Source organism: Oncorhynchus nerka, unplaced genomic scaffold (genome assembly GCF_034236695.1).
Source record: "Oncorhynchus nerka isolate Pitt River unplaced genomic scaffold, Oner_Uvic_2.0 unplaced_scaffold_1604, whole genome shotgun sequence".
In the NCBI taxonomy this organism is placed as follows: Eukaryota; Metazoa; Chordata; class Actinopteri; order Salmoniformes; family Salmonidae; genus Oncorhynchus; species Oncorhynchus nerka.
In genome coordinates, this window is record NW_027039710.1 from 51,815 (window position 1) to 69,590 (window position 17,776).

Below are 17,776 nucleotides of genomic sequence, written 5' to 3' on the forward strand. Positions count from 1 at the left end.
AAGTAAACAAGAAGCATAGACTATTTCCCTGACCGGGAATCGAACCCGGTTGCCGCGGCGGTGAGAGCGCCGAATCCTAACCACTAGACCACCAGGGAAGGGTACTACAGTGCAAATCGGTTCCCAGTGTGAGCTGGTACATATGTGCGATAACCTTCTATATTCATTGTGACAGGTTGCACAAGTAAACATGTAGCAAAATTCATTGTGACAGGTTGCACAAGTAAACATGAGTAGTTCCCTGACCGGGAATCGAACCCGGGCCGCGGCGGTGAGAGCGCCGAATCCTAACCACTAGACCACCAGGGAAGGGTACTACAGTGCAATTCGTTTCCCAGTTTGAAATGGTACATATAGTTGAAGTCGTAAGTTTCCATCCACTTAGGCTGGAGTCATTAAAACCTGTTTGTCAACCCCTCCACACATTTCTTGCTAACAAACGATAGTTTTGGCAGTCGGTTAGGACATCTACTTTGTGCATGACACAAGTAATTTTTCCAACAATTGTTTACAGAGGGATTATTTCACTTATAATTCACTGTATCACAAATTCAGTGGGCCAGAAGTTTACATACACTAAGTTGGCTGTGCCTTTAAACAGTTTGTAAAATTCCCGAAAATGATGTCATGGCTTTAGAAGCTTCTGATAGGCTAATTGACATCCTTTGAGTCAATTGGAGGTGTACCTGTAGATGTATTTCAAGGCCTACCTTCAAACTCAGTGCCTCTTTGCTTGACTCCATGGGAAAAGCAAAGGAAATCAGCCAAGACCTCAGAAAAAAATGTAGACCTCCACAAGTGTGGTTCCTCCTTGGGAGCAATTTCCAAACGCCTGAAGGTACCTCGCTCATCTGTAGAAACAATAGTACGCAAGTATAAACACCATGGTATGACGCAGGCGTCATACCGCTCAGGAAGGAGACGCGTTCTCTCTCCTAGAGATGAACGTACTTTGGGTCGAAAAGTGCAAATCCATCCCAGAACAACAGCAAAGGACCTTGTGAAGATGCTGGAGGAAACAGGTACAAAATGGTCTATATCCACAGGCAAACGAGTCCTATATCGACATACCCCGAGAGGCCACTCAGCAAGGAAGAAGCTACTGCTCCAAAACCGCCATAAAAAAGCCATACTACAGTTTGGGGACAAAGATCCTAGTTTTTGGAGAAATGTCCTCTGGTCTGATGAAACAAAAATCGAACTGTTTGGCCATAATGACCATTGTTATGTTTGGAGGGAAAAGGGGGAGGCTTTCAAGCCGAAGAACACCATCATGTTGTGGGGGTGCTTTGCTGCAGGAGGGTCTGGTGCACCACTAGAACACCTGGGAAGGACAGTGCAGGGCAAATCGGTTTGCAATTTGAAGTGGTACATATGTGCGACAACCTACTAAATTCACAGTGACAGGTTGCACAAGTAAACAAGAAGCATAGACTATTTCCCTGACCGGGAATCGAACCCGGGCCGCGGCGGTGAGAGCGCCGAATCCTAACCACTAGACCACCAGGGAAGGGTACTACAGTGCAAATCGGTTCCCAGTGTGAGCTGGTACATATGTGCGATAACCTATATTCATTGTGACAGGTTGCACAAGTAAACATGTAGCAAAAGAGTAGTTCCCTGACCGGGAATCGAACCCGGGCCGCGGCGGTGAGAGCGCCGAATCCTAACCACTAGACCACCAGGGAAGGGTACTACAGTGCAAATCGGTTCCCAGTGTGAGCTGGTACATATGTGCGATAACCTTCTATATTCATTGTGACAGGTTGCACAAGTAAACATGTAGCAAAAGAGTAGTTCCCTGACCGGGAATCGAACCCGGGCCGCGGCGGTGAGAGCGCCGAATCCTAACCACTAGACCACCAGGGAAGGGTACTACAGTGCAAATCGGTTCCCAGTGTGAGCTGGTACATATGTGCGATAACCTTCTATATTCATTGTGACAGGTTGCACAAGTAAACATGTAGAAAAGAGTAGTTCCACCAATCGGGAAGGGAATCCTAACCACTAGACCACCAGGGAAGGGTGTGCAATTCGTTTCCCAGTTTGAAATGGTACATATAGTTGAAGTCGTAAGTTTCCATCCACTTAGGCTGGAGTCATTAAAACCTGTTTGTCAACCCCTCCACACATTTCTTGCTAACAAACGATAGTTTTGGCAATCGGTTAGGACATCTACTTTGTGCATGACACAAGTAATTTTTCCAACAATTGTTTACAGAGGGATTATTTCACTTATAATTCACTGTATCACAAATTCAGTGGGCCAGAAGTTTACATACACTAAGTTGGCTGTGCCTTTAAACAGTTTGTAAAATTCCCGAAAATGATGTCATGGCTTTAGAAGCTTCTGATAGGCTAATTGACATCCTTTGAGTCAATTGGAGGTGTACCTGTAGATGTATTTCAAGGCCTACCTTCAAACTCAGTGCCTCTTTGCTTGACTCCATGGGAAAAGCAAAGGAAATCAGCCAAGACCTCAGAAAAAAATGTAGACCTCCACAAGTGTGGTTCCTCCTTGGGAGCAATTTCCAAACGCCTGAAGGTACCTCGCTCATCTGTAGAAACAATAGTACGCAAGTATAAACACCATGGTATGACGCAGGCGTCATACCGCTCAGGAAGGAGACGCGTTCTCTCTCCTAGAGATGAACGTACTTTGGGTCGAAAAGTGCAAATCCATCCCAGAACAACAGCAAAGGACCTTGTGAAGATGCTGGAGGAAACAGGTACAAAATGGTCTATATCCACAGGCAAACGAGTCCTATATCGACATACCCCGAGAGGCCACTCAGCAAGGAAGAAGCTACTGCTCCAAAACCGCCATAAAAAAGCCATACTACAGTTTGGGGACAAAGATCCTAGTTTTTGGAGAAATGTCCTCTGGTCTGATGAAACAAAAATCGAACTGTTTGGCCATAATGACCATTGTTATGTTTGGAGGGAAAAGGGGAGGCTTTCAAGCCGAAGAACACCATCATGTTGTGGGGGTGCTTTGCTGCAGGAGGGTCTGGTGCACCACTAGAACACCTGGGAAGGACAGTGCAGGGCAAATCGGTTTGCAATTTGAAGTGGTACATATGTGCGACAACCTACTAAATTCACAGTGACAGGTTGACAGGTTGCAATCAAGTAAACAACCACTAGACCACCAGGGAAGGACTATTTTCCCAGTGAGCTGGTACATATGGGAAACCTCATTGTGACAGGTTGCACAAGTAAACATGTAGCAAAAGAGTAGTTCCCTGACCGGGAATCGAACCCGGGCCGCGGCGGTGAGAGCGCCGAATCCTAACCACTAGACCACCAGGGAAGGGTACTACAGTGCAAATCGGTTCCCAGTGTGAGCTGGTACATATGTGCGATAACCTTCTATATTCATTGTGACAGGTTGCACAAGTAAACATGTAGCAAAAGAGTAGTTCCCTGACCGGGAATCGAACCCGGGCCGCGGCGGTGAGAGCGCCGAATCCTAACCACTAGACCACCAGGGAAGGGTACTACAGTGCAAATCGGTTCCCAGTGTGAGCTGGTACATATGTGCGATAACCTTCTATATTCATTGTGACAGGTTGCACAAGTAAACATGTAGCAAAAGAGTAGTTCCCTGACCGGGAATCGAACCCGGGCCGCGGCGGTGAGAGCGCCGAATCCTAACCACTAGACCACCAGGGAAGGGTACTACAGTGCAATTCGTTTCCCAGTTTGAAATGGTACATATAGTTGAAGTCGTAAGTTTCCATCCACTTAGGCTGGAGTCATTAAAACCTGTTTGTCAACCCCTCCACACATTTCTTGCTAACAAACGATAGTTTTGGCAGTCGGTTAGGACATCTACTTTGTGCATGACACAAGTCATTTTTCCAACAATTGTTTACAGAGGGATTATTTCACTTATAATTCACTGTATCACAAATTCAGTGGGCCAGAAGTTTACATACACTAAGTTGGCTGTGCCTTTAAACAGTTTGTAAAATTCCCGAAAATGATGTCATGGCTTTAGAAGCTTCTGATAGGCTAATTGACATCCTTTGAGTCAATTGGAGGTGTACCTGTAGATGTATTTCAAGGCCTACCTTCAAACTCAGTGCCTCTTTGCTTGACTCCATGGGAAAAGCAAAGGAAATCAGCCAAGACCTCAGAAAAAAATGTAGACCTCCACAAGTGTGGTTCCTCCTTGGGAGCAATTTCCAAACGCCTGAAGGTACCTCGCTCATCTGTAGAAACAATAGTACGCAAGTATAAACACCATGGTATGACGCAGGCGTCATACCGCTCAGGAAGGAGACGCGTTCTCTCTCCTAGAGATGAACGTACTTTGGGTCGAAAAGTGCAAATCCATCCCAGAACAACAGCAAAGGACCTTGTGAAGATGCTGGAGGAAACAGGTACAAAATGGTCTATATCCACAGGCAAACGAGTCCTATATCGACATACCCCGAGAGGCCACTCAGCAAGGAAGAAGCTACTGCTCCAAAACCGCCATAAAAGCCATACTACAGTTTGGGGACAAAGATCCTAGTTTTTGGAGAAATGTCCTCTGGTCTGATGAAACAAAAATCGAACTGTTTGGCCATAATGACCATTGTTATGTTTGGAGGGAAAAGGGGGAGGCTTTCAAGCCGAAGAACACCATCATGTTGTGGGGGTGCTTTGCTGCAGGAGGGTCTGGTGCACCACTAGAACACCTGGGAAGGACAGTGCAGGGCAAATCGGTTTGCAATTTGAAGTGGTACATATGTGCGACAACCTACTAAATTCACAGTGACAGGTTGCACAAGTAAACAAGAAGCATAGACTATTTCCCTGACCGGGAATCGAACCCGGGGAAGGGTACTACGCAAATCGGTTCCCAGTGTGAGAGCGCCGAATCCTAACCACTAGACCACCAGGGAAGGGTACTACAGTGCAAATCGGTTCCCAGTGTGAGCTGGTACATATGTGCGATAACCTTCTATATTCATTGTGACAGGTTGCACAAGTAAACATGTAGCAAAAGAGAAGTTCCCTGACCGGGAATCGAACCCGGCCGCGGCGGTTCCCTGACCGGGAATCGAACCCGGGTGCCCTTCTATATTCATTGCGGCGGTGAGAGCGCCGAATCCTAACCACTAGACCACCAGGGAAGGGTACTACAGTGCAATTCGTTTCCCAGTTTGAAATGGTACATATAGTTGAAGTCGTAAGTTTCCATCCACTTAGGCTGGAGTCATTAAAACCTGTTTGTCAACCCCTCCACACATTTCTTGCTAACAAACGATAGTTTTGGCAGTCGGTTAGGACATCTACTTTGTGCATGACACAAGTCATTTTTCCAACAATTGTTTACAGAGGGATTATTTCACTTATAATTCACTGTATCACAAATTCAGTGGGCCAGAAGTTTACATACACTAAGTTGGCTGTGCCTTTAAACAGTTTGTAAAATTCCCGAAAATGATGTCATGGCTTTAGAAGCTTCTGATAGGCTAATTGACATCCTTTGAGTCAATTGGAGGTGTACCTGTAGATGTATTTCAAGGCCTACCTTCAAACTCAGTGCCTCTTTGCTTGACTCCATGGGAAAAGCAAAGGAAATCAGCCAAGACCTCAGAAAAAAATGTAGACCTCCACAAGTGTGGTTCCTCCTTGGGAGCAATTTCCAAACGCCTGAAGGTACCTCGCTCATCTGTAGAAACAATAGTACGCAAGTATAAACACCATGGTATGACGCAGGCGTCATACCGCTCAGGAAGGAGACGCGTTCTCTCTCCTAGAGATGAACGTACTTTGGGTCGAAAAGTGCAAATCCATCCCAGAACAACAGCAAAGGACCTTGTGAAGATGCTGGAGGAAACAGGTACAAAATGGTCTATATCCACAGGCAAACGAGTCCTATATCGACATACCCCGAGAGGCCACTCAGCAAGGAAGAAGCTACTGCTCCAAAACCGCCATAAAAAAGCCATACTACAGTTTGGGGACAAAGATCCTAGTTTTTGGAGAAATGTCCTCTGGTCTGATGAAACAAAAATCGAACTGTTTGGCCATAATGACCATTGTTATGTTTGGAGGGAAAAGGGGAGGCTTTCAAGCCGAAGAACACCATCATGTTGTGGGGGTGCTTTGCTGCAGGAGGGTCTGGTGCACCACTAGAACACCTGGGAAGGACAGTGCAGGGCAAATCGGTTTGCAATTTGAAGTGGTACATATGTGCGACAACCTACTAAATTCACAGTGACAGGTTGCACAAGTAAACAAGAAGCATAGACTATTTCCCTGACCGGGAATCGAACCCGGGCCGCGGCGGTGAGAGCGCCGAATCCTAACCACTAGACCACCAGGGAAGGGTACTACAGTGCAAATCGGTTCCCAGTGTGAGCTGGTACATATGTGCGATAACCTTCTATATTCATTGTGACAGGTTGCACAAGTAAACATGTAGCAAAAGAGTACTACAGTGCAAATCGGTTCCCAGTGTGAGCTGGTACATATGTGCGATAACCTTCTATATTCATTGTGACAGGTTGCACAAGTAAACATGTAGCAAAAGAGTAGTTCCCTGACCGGGAATCGAACCCGGGCCGCGGCGGTGAGAGCGCCGAATCCTAACCACTAGACCACCAGGGAAGGGTACTACAGTGCAAATCGGTTCCCAGTGTGAGCTGGTACATATGTGCGATAACCTTCTATATTCATTGTGACAGGTTGCACAAGTAAACATGTAGCAAAAGAGTAGTTCCCTGACCGGGAATCGAACCCGGGCCGCGGCGGTGAGAGCGCCGAATCCTAACCACTAGACCACCAGGGAAGGGTACTACAGTGCAATTCGTTTCCCAGTTTGAAATGGTACATATAGTTGAAGTCGTAAGTTTCCATCCACTTAGGCTGGAGTCATTAAAACCTGTTTGTCAACCCCTCCACACATTTCTTGCTAACAAACGATAGTTTTGGCAATCGGTTAGGACATCTACTTTGTGCATGACACAAGTCATTTTTCCAACAATTGTTTACAGAGGGATTATTTCACTTATAATTCACTGTATCACAAATTCAGTGGGCCAGAAGTTTACATACACTAAGTTGGCTGTGCCTTTAAACAGTTTGTAAAATTCCCGAAAATGATGTCATGGCTTTAGAAGCTTCTGATAGGCTAATTGACATCCTTTGAGTCAATTGGAGGTGTACCTGTAGATGTATTTCAAGGCCTACCTTCAAACTCAGTGCCTCTTTGCTTGACTCCATGGGAAAAGCAAAGGAAATCAGCCAAGACCTCAGAAAAAAATGTAGACCTCCACAAGTGTGGTTCCTCCTTGGGAGCAATTTCCAAACGCCTGAAGGTACCTCGCTCATCTGTAGAAACAATAGTACGCAAGTATAAACACCATGGTATGACGCAGGCGTCATACCGCTCAGGAAGGAGACGCGTTCTCTCTCCTAGAGATGAACGTACTTTGGGTCGAAAAGTGCAAATCCATCCCAGAACAACAGCAAAGGACCTTGTGAAGATGCTGGAGGAAACAGGTACAAAATGGTCTATATCCACAGGCAAACGAGTCCTATATCGACATACCCCGAGAGGCCACTCAGCAAGGAAGAAGCTACTGCTCCAAAACCGCCATAAAAAAGCCATACTACAGTTTGGGGACAAAGATCCTAGTTTTTGGAGAAATGTCCTCTGGTCTGATGAAACAAAAATCGAACTGTTTGGCCATAATGACCATTGTTATGTTTGGAGGGAAAAGGGGGAGGCTTTCAAGCCGAAGAACACCATCATGTTGTGGGGGTGCTTTGCTGCAGGAGGGTCTGGTGCACCACTAGAACACCTGGGAAGGACAGTGCAGGGCAAATCGGTTTGCAATTTGAAGTGGTACATATGTGCGACAACCTACTAAATTCACAGTGACAGGTTGCACAAGTAAACAAGAAGCATAGACTATTTCCCTGACCGGGAATCGAACCCGGGCCGCGGCGGTGAGAGCGCCGAATCCTAACCACTAGACCACCAGGGAAGGGTACTACAGTGCAAATCGGTTCCCAGTGTGAGCTGGTACATATGTGCGATAACCTTCTATATTCATTGTGACAGGTTGCACAAGTAAACATGTAGCAAAAGAGTAGTTCCCTGACCGGGAATCGAACCCGGGCCGCGGCGGTGAGAGCGCCGAATCCTAACCACTAGACCACCAGGGAAGGGTACTACAGTGCAATTCGTTTCCCAGTTTGAAATGGTACATATAGTTGAAGTCGTAAGTTTCCATCCACTTAGGCTGGAGTCATTAAAACCTGTTTGTCAACCCCTCCACACATTTCTTGCTAACAAACGATAGTTTTGGCAATCGGTTAGGACATCTACTTTGTGCATGACACAAGTCATTTTTCCAACAATTGTTTACAGAGGGATTATTTCACTTATAATTCACTGTATCACAAATTCAGTGGGCCAGAAGTTTACATACACTAAGTTGGCTGTGCCTTTAAACAGTTTGTAATTCCCGAAAATGATGTCATGGCTTTAGAAGCTTCTGATAGGCTAATTGACATCCTTTGAGTCAATTGGAGGTGTACCTGTAGATGTATTTCAAGGCCTACCTTCAAACTCAGTGCCTCTTTGCTTGACTCCATGGGAAAAGCAAAGGAAATCAGCCAAGACCTCAGAAAAAAATGTAGACCTCCACAAGTGTGGTTCCTCCTTGGGAGCAATTTCCAAACGCCTGAAGGTACCTCGCTCATCTGTAGAAACAATAGTACGCAAGTATAAACACCATGGTATGACGCAGGCGTCATACCGCTCAGGAAGGAGACGCGTTCTCTCTCCTAGAGATGAACGTACTTTGGGTCGAAAAGTGCAAATCCATCCCAGAACAACAGCAAAGGACCTTGTGAAGATGCTGGAGGAAACAGGTACAAAATGGTCTATATCCACAGGCAAACGAGTCCTATATCGACATACCCCGAGAGGCCACTCAGCAAGGAAGAAGCTACTGCCTCAAAACCGCCATAAAAAAGCCATACTACAGTTTGGGGACAAAGATCCTAGTTTTTGGAGAAATGTCCTCTGGTCTGATGAAACAAAAATCGAACTGTTTGGCCATAATGACCATTGTTATGTTTGGAGGGAAAAGGGGAGGCTTTCAAGCCGAAGAACACCATCATGTTGTGGGGGTGCTTTGCTGCAGGAGGGTCTGGTGCACCACTAGAACACCTGGGAAGGACAGTCAGGGCAAATCGGTTTGCAATTTGAAGTGGTACATATGTGACGACAACCTACTAAATTCACAGTGACAGGTTGCACAAGTAAACAAGAAGCATAGACTATTTCCCTGACCGGGAATGAACCCGGCCGCGGCAAAAGTGAGCGCCGAATCCTAACCACTAGACCACCAGGGAAGGGTACTACAGTGCAAATCGGTTCCCAGTGTGAGCTGGTACATATGTGCGATAACCTTCTATATTCATTGTGACAGGTTGCACAAGTAAACATGTAGCAAAGAGTAGTTCCCTGACCGGGAATCGAACCCGGGCCGCGGCGGTGAGAGCGCCGAATCCTAACCACTAGACCACCAGGGAAGGGTACTACAGTGCAATTCGTTTCCCAGTTTGAAATGGTACATATAGTTGAAGTCGTAAGTTTCCATCCACTTAGGCTGGAGTCATTAAAACCTGTTTGTCAACCCCTCCACACATTTCTTGCTAACAAACGATAGTTTTGGCAGTCGGTTAGGACATCTACTTTGTGCATGACACAAGTAATTTTTCCAACAATTGTTTACAGAGGGATTATTTCACTTATAATTCACTGTATCACAAATTCAGTGGGCCAGAAGTTTACATACACTAAGTTGGCTGTGCCTTTAAACAGTTTGTAAAATTCCCGAAAATGATGTCATGGCTTTAGAAGCTTCTGATAGGCTAATTGACATCCTTTGAGTCAATTGGAGGTGTACCTGTAGATGTATTTCAAGGCCTACCTTCAAACTCAGTGCCTCTTTGCTTGACTCCATGGGAAAAGCAAAGGAAATCAGCCAAGACCTCAGAAAAAAATGTAGACCTCCACAAGTGTGGTTCCTCCTTGGGAGCAATTTCCAAACGCCTGAAGGTACCTCGCTCATCTGTAGAAACAATAGTACGCAAGTATAAACACCATGGTATGACGCAGGCGTCATACCGCTCAGGAAGGAGACGCGTTCTCTCTCCTAGAGATGAACGTACTTTGGGTCGAAAAGTGCAAATCCATCCCAGAACAACAGCAAAGGACCTTGTGAAGATGCTGGAGGAAACAGGTACAAAATGGTCTATATCCACAGGCAAACGAGTCCTATATCGACATACCCCGAGAGGCCACTCAGCAAGGAAGAAGCTACTGCTCCAAAACCGCCATAAAAAAGCCATACTACAGTTTGGGGACAAAGATCCTAGTTTTTGGAGAAATGTCCTCTGGTCTGATGAAACAAAAATCGAACTGTTTGGCCATAATGACCATTGTTATGTTTGGAGGGAAAAGGGGAGGCTTTCAAGCCGAAGAACACCATCATGTTGTGGGGGTGCTTTGCTGCAGGAGGGTCTGGTGCACCACTAGAACACCTGGGAAGGACAGTGCAGGGCAAATCGGTTTGCAATTTGAAGTGGTACATATGTGCGACAACCTACTAAATTCACAGTGACAGGTTGCACAAGTAAACAAGAAGCAAAAGACTATTTCCCTGACCGGGAATCGAACCCGGGCCGCGGCGGTGAGAGCGCCGAATCCAAACCACTAGACCACCAGGGAAGGGTACTACAGTGCAAATCGGTTCCCAGTGTGAGCTGGTACATATGTGCGATAACCAAAAATCTATATTCATTGTGACAGGTTGCACAAGTAAACATGTAGCAAAAGAGGGAGTTCCCTGACCGAATCGAACCCGGGAAGGTGCGGCTGAGAGCGCCGAATCCTAACCACTAGACCACCAGGGAAGGGTACTACAGTGCAAATCGGTTCCCAGTGTGAGCTGGTACATATGTGCGATAACCTTCTATATTCATTGTGACAGGTTGCACAAGTAAACATGTAGCAAAGACTAGTTCCCTGACCGGGAATCGAACCCGGGCCGCGGCGGTGAGAGCGCCGAATCCTAACCACTAGACCACCAGGGAAGGGTACTACAGTGCAAATCGGTTCCCAGTGTGAGCTGGTACATATGTGCGATAACCTTCTATATTCATTGTGACAGGTTGCACAAGTAAACATGTAGCAAAAGAGTAGTTCCCTGACCGGGAATCGAACCCGGGCCGCGGCGGTGAGAGCGCCGAATCCTAACCACTAGACCACCAGGGAAGGGTACTACAGTGCAATTCGTTTCCCAGTTTGAAATGGTACATATAGTTGAAGTCGTAAGTTTCCATCCACTTAGGCTGGAGTCATTAAAACCTGTTTGTCAACCCCTCCACACATTTCTTGCTAACAAACGATAGTTTTGGCAGTCGGTTAGGACATCTACTTTGTGCATGACAAAGTCATTTTTCCAACAATTGTTTACAGAGGGATTATTTCACTTATAATTCACTGTATCACAAATTCAGTGGGCCAGAAGTTTACATACACTAAGTTGGCTGTGCCTTTAAACAGTTTGTAAAATTCCCGAAAATGATGTCATGGCTTTAGAAGCTTCTGATAGGCTAATTGACATCCTTTGAGTCAATTGGAGGTGTACCTGTAGATGTATTTCAAGGCCTACCTTCAAACTCAGTGCCTCTTTGCTTGACTCCATGGGAAAAGCAAAGGAAATCAGCCAAGACCTCAGAAAAAAATGTAGACCTCCACAAGTGTGGTTCCTCCTTGGGAGCAATTTCCAAACGCCTGAAGGTACCTCGCTCATCTGTAGAAACAATAGTACGCAAGTATAAACACCATGGTATGACGCAGGCGTCATACCGCTCAGGAAGGAGACGCGTTCTCTCTCCTAGAGATGAACGTACTTTGGGTCGAAAAGTGCAAATCCATCCCAGAACAACAGCAAAGGACCTTGTGAAGATGCTGGAGGAAACAGGTACAAAATGGTCTATATCCACAGGCAAACGAGTCCTATATCGACATACCCCGAGAGGCCACTCAGCAAGGAAGAAGCTACTGCTCCAAAACCGCCATAAAAAAGCCATACTACAGTTTGGGGACAAAGATCCTAGTTTTTGGAGAAATGTCCTCTGGTCTGATGAAACAAAAATCGAACTGTTTGGCCATAATGACCATTGTTATGTTTGGAGGGAAAAGGGGAGGCTTTCAAGCCGAAGAACACCATCATGTTGTGGGGGTGCTTTGCTGCAGGAGGGTCTGGTGCACCACTAGAACACCTGGGAAGGACAGTGCAGGGCAAATCGGTTTGCAATTTGAAGTGGTACATATGTGCGACAACCTACTAAATTCACAGTGACAGGTTGCACAAGTAAACAAGAAGCATAGACTATTTCCCTGACCGGGAATCGAACCCGGGCCGCGGTGGTGAGAGCGCCGAATCCTAACCACTAGACCACCAGGGAAGGGTACTACAGTGCAAATCTGTTCCCAGTGTGAGCTGGTACATATGTGCGATAACCTTCTATATTCATTGTGACAGGTTGCACAAGTAAACATGTAGCAAAATAGTAGTTCCCTGACCGGGAATCGAACCCAGGCCGCGGCGGTGAGAGCGCCGAATCCTAACCACTAGACCACCAGGGAAGGGTACTACAGTGTAATTCGTTTCCCAGTTTGAAATGGTACATATAGTTGAAGTCGTAAGTTTCCATCCACTTAGGCTGGAGTCATTAAAACCTGTTTGTCAACCCCTCCACACATTTCTTGCTAACAAACGATAGTTTTGGCAGTCGGTTAGGACATCTACTTTGTGCATGACACAAGTCATTTTTCCAACAATTGTTTACAGAGGGATTATTTCACTTATAATTCACTGTATCACAAATTCAGTGGGCCAGAAGTTTACATACACTAAGTTGGCTGTGCCTTTAAACAGTTTGTAAAATTCCCGAAAATGATGTCATGGCTTTAGAAGCTTCTGATAGGCTAATTGACATCCTTTGAGTCAATTGGAGGTGTACCTGTAGATGTATTTCAAGGCCTACCTTCAAACTCAGTGCCTCTTTGCTTGACTCCATGGGAAAAGCAAAGGAAATCAGCCAAGACCTCAGAAAAAAAATGTAGACCTCCACAAGTGTGGTTCCTCCTTGGGAGCAATTTCCAAACGCCTGAAGGTACCTCGCTCATCTGTAGAAACAATAGTACGCAAGTATAAACACCATGGTATGACGCAGGCGTCATACCGCTCAGGAAGGAGACGCGTTCTCTCTCCTAGAGATGAACGTACTTTGGGTCGAAAAGTGCAAATCCATCCCAGAACAACAGCAAAGGACCTTGTGAAGATGCTGGAGGAAACAGGTACAAAATGGTCTATATCCACAGGCAAACGAGTCCTATATCGACATACCCCGAGAGGCCACTCAGCAAGGAAGAAGCTACTGCTCCAAAACCGCCATAAAAAAGCCATACTACAGTTTGGGGACAAAGATCCTAGTTTTTGGAGAAATGTCCTCTGGTCTGATGAAACAAAAATCAAACTGTTTGGCCATAATGACCATTGTTATGTTTGGAGGGAAAAGGGGGAGGCTTTCAAGCCGAAGAACACCATCATGTTGTGGGGGTGCTTTGCTGCAGGAGGGTCTGGTGCACCACTAGAACACCTGGGAAGGACAGTGCAGGGCAAATCGGTTTGCAATTTGAAGTGGTACATATGTGCGACAACCTACTAAATTCACAGTGACAGGTTGCACAAGTAAACAAGAAGCATAGACTATTTCCCTGACCGGGTATCGAACCCGGGCCGCGGCGGTGAGTTGCCGAATCCTAACCACTAGACCACCAGGGAAGGGTACTACAGTGCAAATCGGTTCCCAGTGTGAGCTGGTACATATGTGCGATAACCTTCTATATTCATTGTGACAGGTTGCACAAGTAAACATGTAGCAAAAGAGAAGTTCCCTGACCGGGAATCGAACCCGGCCGCGGCGGTGAGAGCGCCGAATCCTAACCACTAGACCACCAGGGAAGGGTACTACAGTGCAATTCGTTTCCCAGTTTGAAATGGTACATATAGTTGAAGTCGTAAGTTTCCATCCACTTAGGCTGGAGTCATTAAAACCTGTTTGTCAACCCCTCCACACATTTCTTGCTAACAAACGATAGTTTTGGCAGTCGGTTAGGACATCTACTTTGTGCATGACACAAGTCATTTTTCCAACAATTGTTTACAGAGGGATTATTTCACTTATAATTCACTGTATCACAAATTCAGTGGGCCAGAAGTTTACATACACTAAGTTGGCTGTGCCTTTAAACAGTTTGTAAAATTCCCGAAAATGATGTCATGGCTTTAGAAGCTTCTGATAGGCTAATTGACATCCTTTGAGTCAATTGGAGGTGTACCTGTAGATGTATTTCAAGGCCTACCTTCAAACTCAGTGCCTCTTTGCTTGACTCCATGGGAAAAGCAAAGGAAATCAGCCAAGACCTCAGAAAAAAATGTAGACCTCCACAAGTGTGGTTCCTCCTTGGGAGCAATTTCCAAACGCCTGAAGGTGCGCTCATCTGTAGAAACAATAGTACGCAAGTATAAACACCATGGTATGACGCAGGCGTCATACCGCTCAGGAAGGAGACGCGTTCTCTCTCCTAGAGATGAACGTACTTTGGGTCGAAAAGTGCAAATCCATCCCAGAACAACAGCAAAGGACCTTGTGAAGATGCTGGAGGAAACAGGTACAAAATGGTCTATATCCACAGGCAAACGAGTCCTATATCGACATACCCCGAGAGGCCACTCAGCAAGGAAGAAGCTACTGCTCCAAAACCGCCATAAAAAAGCCATACTACAGTTTGGGGACAAAGATCCTAGTTTTTGGAGAAATGTCCTCTGGTCTGATGAAACAAAATCGAACTGTTTGGCCATAATGACCATTGTTATGTTTGGAGGGAAAAGGGGAGGCTTTCAAGCCGAAGAACACCATCATGTTGTGGGGTGCTTTGCTGCAGGAGGGTCTGGTGCACCACTAGAACACCTGGGAAGGACAGTGCAGGGCAAATCGGTTTGCAATTTGAAGTGGTACATATGTGCGACAACCTACTAAATTCACAGTGACAGGTTGCACAAGTAAACAAGAAGCATAGACTATTTCCCTGACCGGGAATCGAACCCGGGCCGCGGCGGTGAGAGCGCCGAATCTAACCACTAGACCACCAGGGAAGGGTACTACAGTGCAAATCGGTTCCCTGTGTGAGCTGGTACATATGTGCGATAACCTATACTCATTGTGACAGGTTGCACAAGTAAACATGTAGCAAAAGAGTAGTTCCCTGACCGGGAATCGAACCCGGGCCGCGGCGGTGAGAGCGCCGAATCCTAACCACTAGACCACCAGGGAAGGGTACTACAGTGCAAATCGGTTCCCAGTGTGAGCTGGTACATATGTGCGATAACCTTCTATATTCATTGTGACAGGTTGCACAAGTAAACATGTAGCAAAATAGTAGTTCCCTGATCGGGAATCGAACCCGGGCCGCGGCGGTGAGAGCGCCGAATCCTAACCACTAGACCACCAGGGAAGGGTACTACAGTGTAATTCGTTTCCCAGTTTGAAATGGTACATATAGTTGAAGTCGTAAGTTTCCATCCACTTAGGCTGGAGTCATTAAAACCTGTTTGTCAACCCCTCCACACATTTCTTGCTAACAAACGATAGTTTTGGCAGTCGGTTAGGACATCTACTTTGTGCATGACACAAGTCATTTTTCCAACAATTGTTTACAGAGGGATTATTTCACTTATAATTCACTGTATCACAAATTCAGTGGGCCAGAAGTTTACATACACTAAGTTGGCTGTGCCTTTAAACAGTTTGTAAAATTCCCGAAAATGATGTCATGGCTTTAGAAGCTTCTGATAGGCTAATTGACATCCTTTGAGTCAATTGGAGGTGTACCTGTAGATGTATTTCAAGGCCTACCTTCAAACTCAGTGCCTCTTTGCTAAACTCCATGGGAAAAGCAAAGGAAATCAGCCAAGACCTCAGAAAAAAATGTAGACCTCCACAAGTGTGGTTCCTCCTTGGGAGCAATTTCCAAACGCCTGAAGGTACCTCGCTCATCTGTAGAAACAATAGTACGCAAGTATAAACACCATGGTATGACGCAGGCGTCATACCGCTCAGGAAGGAGACGCGTTCTCTCTCTAGAGATGAACGTACTTTGGGTCGAAAAGTGCAAATCCATCCCAGAACAACAGCAAAGGACCTTGTGAAGATGCTGGAGGAAACAGGTACAAAATGGTCTATATCCACAGGCAAACGAGTCCTATATCGACATACCCCGAGAGGCCACTCAGCAAGGAAGAAGCTACTGCTCCAAAACCGCCATAAAAAAGCCATACTACAGTTTGGGGACAAAGATCCTAGTTTTTGGAGAAATGTCCTCTGGTCTGATGAAACAAAAATCGAACTGTTTGGCCATAATGACCATTGTTATGTTTGGAGGGAAAAGGGGGAGGCTTTCAAGCCGAAGAACACCATCATGTTGTGGGGGTGCTTTGCTGCAGGAGGGTCTGGTGCACCACTAGAACACCTGGGAAGGACAGTGCAGGGCAAATCGGTTTGCAATTTGAAGTGGTACATATGTGCGACAACCTACTAAATTCACAGTGACAGGTTGCACAAGTAAACAAGAAGCATAGACTATTTCCCTGACCGGGAATCGAACCCGGGCCGCGGCGGTGAGAGCGCCGAATCCTAACCACTAGACCACCAGGGAAGGGTACTACAGTGCAAATCGGTTCCCAGTGTGAGCTGGTACATATGTGCGATAACCTTCTATATTCATTGTGACAGGTTGCACAAGTAAACATGTAGCAAAATAGTAGTTCCCTGACCGGGAATCGAACCCAGGCCGCGGCGGTGAGAGCGCCGAATCCTAACCACTAGACCACCAGGGAAGGGTACTACAGTGTAATTCGTTTCCCAGTTTGAAATGGTACATATAGTTGAAGTCGTAAGTTTCCATCCACTTAGGCTGGAGTCATTAAAACCTGTTTGTCAACCCCTCCACACATTTCTTGCTAACAAACGATAGTTTTGGCAGTCGGTTAGGACATCTACTTTGTGCATGACACAAGTCATTTTTCCAACAATTGTTTACAGAGGGATTATTTCACTTATAATTCACTGTATCACAAATTCAGTGGGCCAGAAGTTTACATACACTAAGTTGGCTGTGCCTTTAAACAGTTTGTAAAATTCCCGAAAATGATGTCATGGCTTTAGAAGCTTCTGATAGGCTAATTGACATCCTTTGAGTCAATTGGAGGTGTACCTGTAGATGTATTTCAAGGCCTACCTTCAAACTCAGTGCCTCTTTGCTAAACTCCATGGGAAAAGCAAAGGAAATCAGCCAAGACCTCAGAAAAAAATGTAGACCTCCACAAGTGTGGTTCCTCCTTGGGAGCAATTTCCAAACGCCTGAAGGTACCTCGCTCATCTGTAGAAACAATAGTACGCAAGTATAAACACCATGGTATGACGCAGGCGTCATACCGCTCAGGAAGGAGACGCGTTCTCTCTCCTAGAGATGAACGTACTTTGGGTCGAAAAGTGCAAATCCATCCCAGAACAACAGCAAAGGACCTTGTGAAGATGCTGGAGGAAACAGGTACAAAATGGTCTATATCCACAGGCAAACGAGTCCTATATCGACATACCCCGAGAGGCCACTCAGCAAGGA

The 17,776-nt window shown here is 45.9% G+C and overlaps 25 non-coding genes across 25 annotated transcripts; all 25 read right to left on the reverse strand.

Annotated features, from left to right (window-relative positions):
* Nucleotides 1-24: 24 nt before the first annotated feature.
* On the reverse strand, nucleotides 25-98 carry trnae-cuc (transfer RNA glutamic acid (anticodon CUC)). Its single transcript has one exon. It is a non-coding gene; the product is annotated as a tRNA-Glu (tRNA).
* A 139-nt stretch (nucleotides 99-237) lies between these two features.
* Nucleotides 238-309, reverse strand: trnae-cuc (transfer RNA glutamic acid (anticodon CUC)). Its single transcript has one exon. It is a non-coding gene; the product is annotated as a tRNA-Glu (tRNA).
* A 1,129-nt stretch (nucleotides 310-1,438) lies between these two features.
* trnae-cuc (transfer RNA glutamic acid (anticodon CUC)) lies at nucleotides 1,439-1,510 on the reverse strand. Its single transcript has one exon. It is a non-coding gene; the product is annotated as a tRNA-Glu (tRNA).
* Nucleotides 1,511-1,616: 106 nt separating this feature from the next.
* On the reverse strand, nucleotides 1,617-1,688 carry trnae-cuc (transfer RNA glutamic acid (anticodon CUC)). Its single transcript has one exon. It is a non-coding gene; the product is annotated as a tRNA-Glu (tRNA).
* A 109-nt stretch (nucleotides 1,689-1,797) lies between these two features.
* Nucleotides 1,798-1,869, reverse strand: trnae-cuc (transfer RNA glutamic acid (anticodon CUC)). The gene has a single exon. It is a non-coding gene; the product is annotated as a tRNA-Glu (tRNA).
* Nucleotides 1,870-3,241: 1,372 nt separating this feature from the next.
* trnae-cuc (transfer RNA glutamic acid (anticodon CUC)) lies at nucleotides 3,242-3,313 on the reverse strand. The gene has a single exon. It is a non-coding gene; the product is annotated as a tRNA-Glu (tRNA).
* A 109-nt stretch (nucleotides 3,314-3,422) lies between these two features.
* trnae-cuc (transfer RNA glutamic acid (anticodon CUC)) lies at nucleotides 3,423-3,494 on the reverse strand. The gene has a single exon. It is a non-coding gene; the product is annotated as a tRNA-Glu (tRNA).
* Nucleotides 3,495-3,603: 109 nt separating this feature from the next.
* On the reverse strand, nucleotides 3,604-3,675 carry trnae-cuc (transfer RNA glutamic acid (anticodon CUC)). The gene has a single exon. It is a non-coding gene; the product is annotated as a tRNA-Glu (tRNA).
* Nucleotides 3,676-6,254: 2,579 nt separating this feature from the next.
* trnae-cuc (transfer RNA glutamic acid (anticodon CUC)) lies at nucleotides 6,255-6,326 on the reverse strand. Its single transcript has one exon. It is a non-coding gene; the product is annotated as a tRNA-Glu (tRNA).
* Nucleotides 6,327-6,537: 211 nt separating this feature from the next.
* trnae-cuc (transfer RNA glutamic acid (anticodon CUC)) lies at nucleotides 6,538-6,609 on the reverse strand. The gene has a single exon. It is a non-coding gene; the product is annotated as a tRNA-Glu (tRNA).
* A 109-nt stretch (nucleotides 6,610-6,718) lies between these two features.
* On the reverse strand, nucleotides 6,719-6,790 carry trnae-cuc (transfer RNA glutamic acid (anticodon CUC)). The gene has a single exon. It is a non-coding gene; the product is annotated as a tRNA-Glu (tRNA).
* Nucleotides 6,791-7,919: 1,129 nt separating this feature from the next.
* Nucleotides 7,920-7,991, reverse strand: trnae-cuc (transfer RNA glutamic acid (anticodon CUC)). The gene has a single exon. It is a non-coding gene; the product is annotated as a tRNA-Glu (tRNA).
* Nucleotides 7,992-8,100: 109 nt separating this feature from the next.
* On the reverse strand, nucleotides 8,101-8,172 carry trnae-cuc (transfer RNA glutamic acid (anticodon CUC)). The gene has a single exon. It is a non-coding gene; the product is annotated as a tRNA-Glu (tRNA).
* A 1,305-nt stretch (nucleotides 8,173-9,477) lies between these two features.
* On the reverse strand, nucleotides 9,478-9,549 carry trnae-cuc (transfer RNA glutamic acid (anticodon CUC)). The gene has a single exon. It is a non-coding gene; the product is annotated as a tRNA-Glu (tRNA).
* A 1,129-nt stretch (nucleotides 9,550-10,678) lies between these two features.
* Nucleotides 10,679-10,750, reverse strand: trnae-cuc (transfer RNA glutamic acid (anticodon CUC)). The gene has a single exon. It is a non-coding gene; the product is annotated as a tRNA-Glu (tRNA).
* A 293-nt stretch (nucleotides 10,751-11,043) lies between these two features.
* trnae-cuc (transfer RNA glutamic acid (anticodon CUC)) lies at nucleotides 11,044-11,115 on the reverse strand. Its single transcript has one exon. It is a non-coding gene; the product is annotated as a tRNA-Glu (tRNA).
* Nucleotides 11,116-11,224: 109 nt separating this feature from the next.
* Nucleotides 11,225-11,296, reverse strand: trnae-cuc (transfer RNA glutamic acid (anticodon CUC)). Its single transcript has one exon. It is a non-coding gene; the product is annotated as a tRNA-Glu (tRNA).
* Nucleotides 11,297-12,423: 1,127 nt separating this feature from the next.
* Nucleotides 12,424-12,495, reverse strand: trnae-cuc (transfer RNA glutamic acid (anticodon CUC)). The gene has a single exon. It is a non-coding gene; the product is annotated as a tRNA-Glu (tRNA).
* Nucleotides 12,496-12,604: 109 nt separating this feature from the next.
* trnae-cuc (transfer RNA glutamic acid (anticodon CUC)) lies at nucleotides 12,605-12,676 on the reverse strand. Its single transcript has one exon. It is a non-coding gene; the product is annotated as a tRNA-Glu (tRNA).
* Nucleotides 12,677-13,986: 1,310 nt separating this feature from the next.
* trnae-cuc (transfer RNA glutamic acid (anticodon CUC)) lies at nucleotides 13,987-14,057 on the reverse strand. The gene has a single exon. It is a non-coding gene; the product is annotated as a tRNA-Glu (tRNA).
* Nucleotides 14,058-15,180: 1,123 nt separating this feature from the next.
* trnae-cuc (transfer RNA glutamic acid (anticodon CUC)) lies at nucleotides 15,181-15,251 on the reverse strand. Its single transcript has one exon. It is a non-coding gene; the product is annotated as a tRNA-Glu (tRNA).
* Nucleotides 15,252-15,357: 106 nt separating this feature from the next.
* Nucleotides 15,358-15,429, reverse strand: trnae-cuc (transfer RNA glutamic acid (anticodon CUC)). Its single transcript has one exon. It is a non-coding gene; the product is annotated as a tRNA-Glu (tRNA).
* A 109-nt stretch (nucleotides 15,430-15,538) lies between these two features.
* On the reverse strand, nucleotides 15,539-15,610 carry trnae-cuc (transfer RNA glutamic acid (anticodon CUC)). The gene has a single exon. It is a non-coding gene; the product is annotated as a tRNA-Glu (tRNA).
* Nucleotides 15,611-16,738: 1,128 nt separating this feature from the next.
* Nucleotides 16,739-16,810, reverse strand: trnae-cuc (transfer RNA glutamic acid (anticodon CUC)). Its single transcript has one exon. It is a non-coding gene; the product is annotated as a tRNA-Glu (tRNA).
* A 109-nt stretch (nucleotides 16,811-16,919) lies between these two features.
* Nucleotides 16,920-16,991, reverse strand: trnae-cuc (transfer RNA glutamic acid (anticodon CUC)). The gene has a single exon. It is a non-coding gene; the product is annotated as a tRNA-Glu (tRNA).
* Between the last annotated feature and the right edge of the window lie 785 nt (nucleotides 16,992-17,776).